We start from the raw sequence: 11,722 nt of genomic DNA, 5'->3' as shown, positions 1-11,722 counted from the left end.
GGATTAGAGTAATTTGGGGATAATTAATGGAGTTGATGATATGATTAAACTTGGTTGATAATTCATGTGCATGTGTGTAATTGATTGAAGCTTGGCCATCTTTAATTGTTGCACTAGATTGCATTGTAAGCTTGCTATGATACGGACCATTGATTAGTAACTTGCAATTTCTCGATTGAGGTATCTTGTGACGTTTCCTAGGTAGTGTTTAGCGTAGTTGGCGCTAGTTAGACCTCTAGGAGAATTATCTTGATATGCTCTTTTGGATACATGTTTGATCTTCCTTCATATCACTTGACTTAGTTGGTTTGACCTCCCAAATTACCATTCTCCATTACAATTACATGTGGATCCATTCCCCTAGTGTCTTTTATATTGATTTTATACAAGTTCAATTGCATCAATTAGTTCTAGCTCTAGTTTCTACCATAAACCCCGCATTTGACTTCGGAGTAGCTTGACTTAGGCAATATACATTCAACTTCCATTCCTTTGGGTTCGACCTCGACTTACCACTACACTTCCATAGGGGTTTGTTGAGTTATAAATATTGTTTGATTGGGTGGGGTGGTAGCCCAACGACCTACCGTTCCTCCTCCCATCAAAATGGCGCCGTTGCCGGGGAACGGTGCTTTGAGTGCATATTGTTGTTGAGTCTATTCCACTTTATTTGCAAAATACAAAAAGATTTTACACTTTAGGCTACACTTGTAGCCGTACTGCTAATATTTTCTTTGAGTTTTGTATGCATAGGTCCCGAGATCGTTCAATTGTTCCCTTTGATCCGGAGATTGAAAGAACTCTCTCAACGAGGAGAGTAGCAAACAAGACATTGGATTATAGTTCTTCAAGAGAAGAAGAGATTGAACAAGAGCAAGTCATGGGAGAACATCCGAGAGTGGCCTTGAAGGAATTGGGAGTGCCCGGTGCATATAGGTTTGAGAGCGGCATAACTCCACCTACAACACCGGCAAACGATTTTGAAATTCGGCCGGTAATGATCACCCTAATTGAGAGGAGACAATATAGTGAGGCTAAGAATGAGAGCCCATTGAACCATCTTAAGGAGTTTGAAAAATATTGCAAAAAAATCAAGGTCAATGGAGTGTCTCAAGAGTTTATCCGCCTTAAGTTGTTCCCTTTTCTCTCTCATAGGAAGATCTTTAGAATGGCTAGACAAAGAGGTGAAGCCCAATTCATTGAGAACGTGGGATGATGTAACTAAAGCTTTTTTGTCCCGTTTCTATCCTCAAAAGAAAACGGCGGAGGCAAGGGCTTTAATTCAAGGGTTCAAGCAAAAGCCAAATGAGAGTCTCTATGAAGCATGGGAAAGATTCAAGGAGTATCAAAGAGAATGTCCTCACCACGGAATTCCAACATACCAAGTGATCTAAATCTTCTATGGTGGTTTGAGTCCTCAAGGCAAGTCATGCCTTGATGGAGGGGCCGGTGGTCCTATCATGAACAAGACCGAAGAAGAAGTTGTGGACATTATAGAGGATGTGGTGACTTACTATAGAGATTGGCAAGATGGGGAAAGAGATTCTTCAAGCAAGCAATCTTCATTGTATTCGGTGGACCATCTCAATGCCATCAACAATCTTTCCTCTCAAATGACAAACTTGGGAAAGGAGGTGACCGCAATCAAAGCCAAGTTGGAGAGTGTTTCTTCCTCTTCTCAAGCTTCAAATCTTCCCTCCCAATTTAAGGGGAGAGGTACTTCTTCTAACTCTCAAACCCCTCCCACTTCACATAATATGCCTATGGGATGTTTGTTTTGTGATGCATGTGGATCATATGATCATGACTCTAGCAATTGCAATAATGAATGTGTTGATGAGTTTGATAACAATGAGTGTGAGCATGTGAATTTTGTGTCAAACAACAATGTTCAAAGGTTTGATAATCAAAGAGGCCAATGGAATAGGAATTACCAAAACCAAGGCAATTTTGACAACTATAATCATGGTGGTGGTTATAGGAACCAAGGGAATCAAGGTTCTCGTGGTAACCATAATAACCAAAGTTATAGTGGCCAAAATCAAAGCCAAAATTATGGTAATCAAAACCAAAATTATGGTAATCAAAACCAAGGTTATGGAAATCATAACCAAGGTAATGGTAACCATAATCAAGGTGGTGGTAACCATAATCAAGGTTATGGTCAAAATCAAAATAGGGGTACTTGGAACAATCAAGGAAGGGGCAATTTTCAAAACAATGCTCAAAGAGGTCCCCCACCCGGATTTGTTCCAAAGACTCAAGGTGAAAATTCCTATTCACAACCTTCTTCTCCTAGGACTAATTTGGAAGAATTGATTGATAATCAAACCAAGATCATTAACACCTACATGGCGGTTAGTGATAAGAAGTTCAATGAAATGATGACTCACAATAAGATGCTTGAGACTCAAATAACCCAACTAGCAAACACTCTTAAGGATTATACTAGTCCTTCTTCTTTACCTTCCCAAGGTGTTGAACCAAAGAAACCCGTGTATTCTATCACCACTAGTGGTGGGAGTGACCTTAGTGAGGGAGTTTCTTGTTCAATTGAGAGAGAAGATGAGAGTAGTGCTTTGGAGAATGAAGTTGAGAGGGTTGAGTCCAAGGAAGTCTATTGTGAGGATGAGGAAAAAGAAGAAAGTCTTGTTGAAAAGATGTGTGAGGAAGAGAGATTTCCCGATCTACCATACCCCCAAAAATTCTTGAGATTCAAAATGGATGAGCAATTTGGGAAGTTCCTTGAAGTTCTTAAGGAAGTTCATGTTTCCACACCCTCTACCGAGCCAATTCCTGAAATGCCTAAGTACTCCAAGTTTCTTAGGGAGATACTAGAGGAGAAGGAAGATTGTAATGAGGGCAATTCAGTGGAAGGAGGGAAATGTTTTAGTGCTCTTGTCCATGGTGAGCTTCCGGAGAAAATGGAGGATCCAGGAAACTTTTTAATTCCTTGCAAGATTAAGAAAATGATGTTTGAGAATGCTTTATGTGATCTAGGGGCTAGTGTGAGTATCATGCCCTATTCGGTTTTCAAAAGACTTGATCTAGGTGAGCTTCAACAATCCAATATAACTCTTCAATTGGCCGATCGCTCTATTAAGTTTCCTAAGGGGAGAGTTGATGATGTCCCTCTTAAGATTGGAGAGTTTGTTTTTCCCGTAGATTTTGTGGTTTTGGAGATTGAGGAAGATGAACATATTCCAATCATTCTAGGGAGACCTTTCTTAGCTACATCGGGAGCTTTGATAGATGTGAAAGGAGGCCGCATTACTTTGAGATGTGGTAAGCTAGAAGAGAGTTTTAAGTTGAAATCAACGCATGAGTCTCTATCTTGTGTGCAATATATAGCATGTGCTAGTCTTTCTCGTTCTATTGATGATGTATGCATGGTTGATTCTTCTACTAACAATGCTCTTGATAATTTTGATGATGTTTTTGCAAGTTTTGATAGCATGGAGGTTAGTGAAGAAGAAATTGTGATTCCCAAGCTAAAGGATGAGAAGGAAGTTGAGATTCCAAATTGGTTTGAGCTTAATTCTCAAGATGAAGAGAAAGCTTCTATGGTTGTGGATGTTGAAGTTCCATCTACATTGAACAAAAAGCCGAAGAAAAAGGCTCGTGATTCAAAGAAATTGAGAAAAAGAAAGAAGTTGAGAAAAGAGAAAAATGAATTTGAGAAGAATTTTGTGGAGGTTTCATCAAGCAACAGTGAGAAGTTGCTCAAGATTGAAGAAGATTTTGCTCTTTCAACTACCTTGAAGAAGGTGGTGTTCTTTGACCCTCCATGATTTGGAGGAAGGGTCGAGCTTAGGACCTTAAGCAAGCGCTTCCCGGGAGGCAACCCGGAGATTCTAACTTTTCTTTTTGATTTTTGAGTTTTCTTGTTTTTGTTTCTTTTATTACCTTTTTCTTTTCTTTCACTTTTCTACTTGTTTGGATTTTTAGGATGAATTTTGCGGGATTGGATTTCTTCAAGAATTCATGGTGAATGGAAGGTGTTCGTGGCACATATCATATTTTGATCGATTCTAATCGAAATTTGAGGTAAAAGGGGTAAGAATTTTAGAGAGGTAAGATAGGAAATTCATGTTTTGAAAGTTGGAGGAAATCAATACTTAGTGAATTTTTGTGGTGAGCACATCAATTTTCAACTTTGAGATCTTTAAAAATGATTTTAGCTACTGCCTATGGTGTTCCTCATCTCCATCATGATTCATGTGCGCACCCAAATAGGCAGTAAGTATCAAAGAATAAAAAAAAATAGAAAGAATGAGGAAGCACAGCAAGGTGCGGCCGCACACGCACACTGTGCGGGCGCACACCTTGCGTGTGCGGGCGCACTAACAGCAGGTGCGGCCGCACGTCCTGCGCCGTGCTCTTTATCTTCTTTCTCCTCCTTCTTCTTCTTCATTTCCTCATTCCCCTCATTGTTCTTCACGCTCATCCCCTCTCAAAGCCCTCACTTGTGCGCACCCCTCACTCCCCATTCACCCTCAAAAATCCTTCAATTCCTCACAAAAATCACTCCATTTTCATCAAATTTCACTCACAAACCTTCCTACACTCAAAATTCCTCACAATTTGACCCAAATTTCACTCATTCTCTCTCCTACATTTGGTGACCGAAAATTGGGGCTTTTGTATGGGATTGAAATTGGAGGCTCAAATTTGGTTAATCTTGTATCTTGTATGGTATAATAACTTATCCTTGCTTTAATTTTGTCAATTATATCATAATTTTGCAAAGATTGAAATTTGTATGAGCATGAATAGTGTAGTATGGGTTTTGTGATTTTTGATGCTTGATCTTGATATTGGATGTGATTTTGTGATGTTTGTTGATTGATTTTGCATAACATTGTGTTGTTTGTTGGTTTTGTAGCGATTTTCATCATCTTTGGTTGATAATTTGTGAGTTGGATTTTTGGAAATTGGGTAGTATGTTGTGATTGTTGGTATTGGTCTTTTGGTTGATCTTGGATTGTTTGAAAGGAGTTTTTCTTGGATATTTGGTGTTTTTGATTGGTTTGGAATTGATTTTGGTGGAAGGAAGTGTGAAATTGAGAATTGGTGAATTTGGTAGTAAGTGGTGATTTTGGGTGTGGTGTTCTTGGTTCTTTGGTTTTGCTCTTTGATTATTGTTGGTAACCCTTCTCAAAGCCTCAAACATGTCTAAATACCTAAAGAAACTCACCAAAAAGAGAAAAACCGATGTTATCATCGATGAACCTCGCCCAAGTACTTCTTCAAGGCCTAGCACTTCCTCTAGGCCAAGTACTTCAAACCCCTCTTCCCCTCAAACACGACCACCCACCTCTCTTCCCAAAAAGAAAAATTTCACAAACGAGCAAAAGACCTTCTACTAACAATTGAAGGAAGAGAGAACCCTCAAACAAACCCGCCATTATCTCCAGCGTGACATGGTAAAATTGGGGATAGATGATGATGTGCGGTCTTTGCTCTTGAACCTTCGAATGGGATCTTTCATCAACAATGCCTATCGCACCTACAAGGAGCCAACGTTGGAGTTTTTGGCTACCTTGGAGCTTGTGCCCTTGGGAAGGCAATATCGGGTGTGATTCCAAATATTCAACCATTACTTCGATCATTCCTTGGAAGAGTTCAACGCGGCTTTGGACTTTGATCCCCATGGGGATATCTTGAACGTTGAACACTATATCTTCCCGGAGTACGACCATAACTCTTAGTGGGAAGACATCTCGGGTGGTAATGAATTCATCACCAACAAGGCTAAGATCTCCTCGGTGTACCAACCTTGCCTTAGGGTTGTGCACCGCCTTTTGGGCTATGTGGTGTTCCCCAAGCAAGAGTTGGGGAAGATGAGCAACCTTGAGCTCAAAGTCTTGTGGTTGTCTACTCGCCCGGAGTATGTGGGCCGGTTGAACTTGGGGTACATTTTTGCCAAATATTGTGTTGATCTTCGTGGCCGGAGTACGGGAGAGATCCCATGCGGGGGCATGGTGACTAGGCTCTTGACTCGCCTTCACCTTGATGCATATCTTCCCTTTTGCAAGGAGATTGGAGATAGCACCTCCCTATACCTTGACTTGCAGCAATTGGGTCAAATTCAATTCATCTCCAAGAGCTATAGGGATGGGAGATATGAGTGGTTAAGGAGCAATGAGCATTGGTGCTTTTTGCCTAACCCCGGCTTGACTTCATTGGCCCGGATCGCCGACAATGTGTGGCATGTCCCTAGGTCTTTTCGGCGTCCCAACTTCGACTCCGATGAGGATGATGAAGAGCAACAACAACAACAACAACAACAACAACAACAATAACAACAACAAGTTCCTCAAGAACAACAACAAGAAGGGCAACATGCTTATGAAAATGCCGATTTGAGGGCTCTTAATGAGCAAATGAGTGGATTGAAAATCCATTTGGACGGCATGTATGATCAAGATTTTGGGGCTATCTATGAACAATTGAGAGGTATTCAAGAAATACAATAAGGTATGTTTGCTCAATAACAACAAATCTATGATGCGGAAATAGACCGCGGGAACATTGTTCCCCCGGTTAACTATCCGTACTTCCCGCCCCAACAAGGTCCTCTACATTCGTATGGGCATCCATATTGGTCGAGTCCTTCCGACCCCGATACCGAGCGTCGCTACTACCCGGATGAGCATGGTAACTATGATTACAAGGCTCCGAGTGGTATTGACTATAGGGGTGATCCTAATTACCCCCATGTCCATGACAACCACCCCTACGAACTTACCTTGCCCGATAACTTCACCCCTCTTGCTCCTTGGCAACAAGATCTTTTCAAGGGGCATTATGGGTGGCCCGAGGGGTATACCGGAGGATGGGAGCCTTACCCTCATCCCTTCGATGACCCCGAGCGCAACATTGACCCCAATGGGGCCGGGCAAAGTGGTAGTGGTAGTGGTGGTGGTGATGGTAGTAGTCATTAGTTCCCTTGTGCTTTTTGTACTTTTTGCCTCCATCCCTTATATTTTTTATGCTTGTTTTGTATTGCTTGGGATGTTGAGATGTATTTTTTATCTAGCTTGGGGGAACTAATGCTTTGCTCGGTGACCAATATTTGTTGTTGTGTACATACCTTAGTTGTTTACATGCTTATTTTTGTTCCTCTTGTTTGATTTCCTCTTTTTCTTGATCTCTAGGCTACTTTCCTTGTAGCTAGTATGCTTGCCCGATTTGTTTGGATACTTGTTGTTTGTGATGATGCTTTGCTTGAGATGTTGTTGTTGTGGTTGATCCCTAATATCCAAATCCCTTTAATCCAAAACCCTTTGATCCAAATCCCTTGAATCCAAATCTTGTAGTTTAGTTTAGTTCTTTAGTTAGTTTAGTCTTTCTTGCTTTCTTAGTTTCCTTTCTTTTATTCTTTTTATTCTTTGATTAGTTTAGCTTTTATTTCCCTTAGTTGTATATACTTTTTGCTTAGTTTAGTTTCCTTTTATTTGTTGTTTTCTTTTCTTTGTTTTGAAGTTACTAACTATTTTCTTTGTGTATAGTTTCTTTTATTTTCCTTTTCTCACTTGGTTTCTTGAAGAAGCTTTTGGATATGGAATGCAACGAGGTGGTTTCTACTTGCTTCGTTTATTTTTGCTAAGCTTGGAGCCCGGTGAGATCTTTCTTATTTTTCTCTTTATTTTTCCTTGGTTGCATAGAATAGGATTAGTTTAGGGGAAGTTGAATGGTTCGAGGATGGATGCTTGTTAACACGTAATGTGTTTGGGATCGATGACGATGATGTCGATCGATCACTTGTTTGTCGATTGGGATTCTTATGTGCTTAACTTGCTTTCTAGTCCATTTCATATTATCTCTCCTATTTTCCTTTTCTATGTCTCCATTTCTTTTCTTTTATTTTCTTTTATTTTCCTTTTCTTTTGTTTTCTTTCAGTTTTCTTTTTATTTGTGGTGTGATTTTGAGGCCTTATTTTTCATTTTTCTTTTGAAATGAACTTTGTACATTGGATTTGTCTTTTGCATGATTTTCTTCCTAGGTTGTAAAGGTATGCACGGTTTGAGACTATGTTTGGTTGACTCTAGGATAGGTGTATGCTAGGGTAGTTGGTTTGAACTAGGAGGATCATGAAGCCGGATTCTACTTGTTTGTAGCATGCTTGGTAGTTGCTCCCTATAGTCAATTTGACACCATTAGTGAGTTTTTGCTACATCCTTGTGAGGTTACTTGTTTTTCTAGCCTTCAACATTCTTTGTATGAGCGGCGTGGATCCTTGACTATGCAAACCTAATCTAATAAAGCTTGATGTATGATTCTTAAAACCGAGACCGAACTATCTAGGAAGGACAAAAGCACATTTTTCGGGGTGGTATTTTTCATTTTTGTTATATTTTGTTATTTTCTTTATTTTTGGGTTTACATTTGCCTTCTTGCAACCATTTAAGCCTTATCCCTTCTTTTCAAGTCACATTTTTAGTTCTTTGACCTTTTGTTTCATTTTCTTTCTTTTCTTGGTTTTTGTGAAGCAAAATGATCATTTGAGATGGAGTTTGTGGTAGATGAGTTGGAGTTTTGGTTTTTATGAATGCAAGTTTGTGATATCATTTTCTTTGTGAATAATGGCAAATGTTTGAGAAAAAGCCGTCCTACTTCATAAAAGGCATGGACTAATAAATTGCATAATAGAAAAAGCCGTCCGAATTAAGTAAAAGGCAAGGACATTGCAAATTCAAATAAAAAAAAATTTAAAGTGAGAATTCAAAAATATTTTGATGTATTCTTTTCTCCTTCTAAGCATTGAGGACAATGCTTCATTTTAGCTTGGGGGAGAAGCGTGTACGCTTTTTGTATATATTTCTTTGTGAGTATAGTTTCAAGTAAGCTTGGGGGTGTTGTTTTTGTTTGGTAATTTCTTGATTGTGGTGTTAAGGATTGATCACCCTTTTGCTTCACTTTTTAGGAAAATCACCAAATTTTAAATTTTAGCCTACCTTCACCCTTTATGCCTTACGTTACAACCTTGGGGAAAGACCTTTCGACCTAGATAGTTGAGTCACTATTCGGGGGAGGGCATCATGGGTCATTGCCTAAGGAAAGGGGATGCATAGTCGAGATTGTCGAGTAGCCTAAATATAATTCTTTTTCCGGTTCCTTCGAGGAATCATTGGGATACTCACTAAGGGGAGATTTGAGACTAGTGGGGAGAACGCGGTAAGATTGTTTGGGATGAACGTGGATTGTGATGTCTAGTTCCTATGCCTAGCATACCCTATGTTTCAATCAACCTTAGATATCTTGAAAAGTGCATACCTTTACTACTTGAGAAAGATTTTCATTCATTTGCATTATAGTCTTTATGTGAGTTCATTTCGCAAAGGTTTGCTTTCATTTTCTTTTCTTTTGTTTTCACAGTTTGCCTCATTGATGTTTGGTGTAGAGTTATGAGTCAAACTCTTAGGATACCCTTACGAGACCTCACTCGTCCTCATAGGCGACTTTGGGGTTTAAAGGGCTTGTTGTAGCTAAAAGCAACCGTGATTCCTACGACAGTGAGTCTTAGTGTATATTCTTATCTTGAGTCTTTCTTTTTCATTTTCAATAAATTTTTCATCCTTGATCTTTCTTGCTTTGTTTTGCTCGAGGACGAGCAAAAGTTTAGCTTGGGGGAATTTGATGAGTGACATTTATGGCACTCATTTGATCTCTTTTTGGATGAATTTCATTTCATTTTATTACTCTTTTCTTTAGTTTTCCTTAGTTTTATTCTTATTTTCTTCATTTTATGCTTTTTGTAGTTAGTTTCTCTATTTTGTGCATTTTCTAGTTTACTTGTTGTTTTTCCCTTTTATTTGCTTTTTCTCCTTTGTTTGTAGGTTGTGATTGATTGTCCAAGAATTCCCGAGCTTCCTCTCCATGGTTTTTCATTGCTTTTCATGCCTAATTCTTGTGCAAAGAGTTTCAAGTCAAAGGGGGATCCAAGGAGCATGCTTCAAGACCTTGTCTATGCTCTTTACATGGCTTATATTCTTCAAGAATTCCAAGGAAGTTATTGCCTACCTTGTCCTCCATCACCATCATCTAGGATGTGTGCACCACATGAGCTAGGACGAAGAGAAGAGAGGAGCTATACCCAATTTGGTAAGGGCGCACTCGGGGAGTGTGCGGCCGCACATATGTCGAGTGCGGCCGCACACCTGGTGCGTGCGGGCGCACCTTTCTGGGTGTGTTTCCCGTGTGCGCTACTCTCTCTCCTATGTGCGACCGCACCGGCGTGGGTCTATTTTTGGGCGTCAATACCGACCTCCTCTTTGTATATATAGTTATTTCCTTCTATTTTTGGAGAAGTTTTTCATTAAGAATTCATTAAGCAAATTAGATCTTAGTTTTTTTATTAGAGTTTTAGAGAGAGAAACTCATGGTTTTTTGTTGATTGTTCAAGAATTCTTCATTGTAATTGATCTTTTGATCAAAGTTTGTAAGGATCTTCATCTTTGATTTCAATATAAGTTTGATTTTAGTTGATTTCATTTGTTTTCCATATTATTGTTGATTGATTGAAGTTTGTTTGATGTTTGATAGAAGTTTGATTGATTGTTGATTTGATCTTTAATTTCAAATATGTTGATGATGAAATTGATGATTAGTGTAGTTTTGATCTTAATTTCCATGGCTAGTGAGTAGTTTTCTAGCTAGGGAAATGGTGAAGCATGTTTGAGTGATGGATTAGAGTAATTTGGGGATAATTAATGGAGTTGATGATATGATTAAACTTGGTTGATAATTCATGTGCATGTGTGTAATTGATTGAAGCTTGGCCATCTTTAATTGTTGCACTAGATTGCATTGTAAGCTAGCTATGATACGGACCATTGATTAGTAACTTGCAATTTCTCAATTGAGGTATCTTGGGACGTTTCCTAGGTAGTGTTTAGCGTAGTTGGCGCTAGTTAGACCTCTAGGAGAATTATCTTGATATGCTCTTTTGGATACATGTTTGATCTTCCTTCATATCACTTGACTTAGTTGGTTTGACCTCCCAAATTACCATTCTCCATTACAATTACATGTGGATCCATTCCCCTAGTGTCTTTTATATTGATTTTATACAAGTTCAATTGCATCAATTAGTTCTAGCTCTAGTTTCTACCATAAACCCCGCATTTGACTTTGGAGTAGCTTGACTTAGGCAATGTACATTCAACTTCCATTCCTTTGGGTTCGACCTCGACTTACCACTACACTTCCATAGGGGTTTGTTGAGTTATAAATATTGTTTGATTGGGTGGGGTGGTAGCCCAACGACCTACCGTTCCTCCTCCCATCAATTCTGGCTTGGGGAGTTTTGGGATTGAGGTATGTTTTCTTTCATTTATTGCTTTCTAGTGTAGTTTTATTGCTTTACTATATGAAAAACACAAAAAAAAAAATTGAAAAATAAAAAAAAAATCCAAAAATATGTTCCAATGAATTGTAAATCATGCTTCCCTGTGCCCCATACTTGAAAAAATATTGTTTTGATTCTTGGTATATGATGATGAGCATTGTGGATTTGTTGATCATGATTTGAAGTTTGATTGCTCGGATGCCTTACCTTGCGTCAATTTTGTCCAACTGCTTGTGAATATAGTGCTTGACTAGTTGATTTGGTTAGCATGTGTGTTAGTTCCTAATATGTTAATGAATTTGAGTATTGGTTTGCAACTATGAGTAGTGTTTCATGGCTCACTATTATGCACATGTGGAGGACGAAGG

General features: G+C 39.0%; 1 non-coding gene across 1 annotated transcript; it reads right to left on the bottom strand.

Moving 5' to 3' along the window:
* Window positions 1-1,266: 1,266 nt before the first annotated feature.
* On the bottom strand, window positions 1,267-1,372 carry LOC145615787 (small nucleolar RNA R71). The gene has a single exon (XR_014107377.1). It is a non-coding gene; the product is annotated as a small nucleolar RNA R71 (small nucleolar RNA).
* Between the last annotated feature and the right edge of the window lie 10,350 nt (window positions 1,373-11,722).

Source organism: Chenopodium album, chromosome 25 (genome assembly GCF_948465745.1).
Source record: "Chenopodium album chromosome 25, dcCheAlbu1.1, whole genome shotgun sequence".
NCBI classification, from domain to species: Eukaryota; Viridiplantae; Streptophyta; class Magnoliopsida; order Caryophyllales; family Amaranthaceae; genus Chenopodium; species Chenopodium album.
Note: the sequence above shows the minus strand (reverse complement) of the source record. Positions and strands in the feature narration are given on the sequence as shown.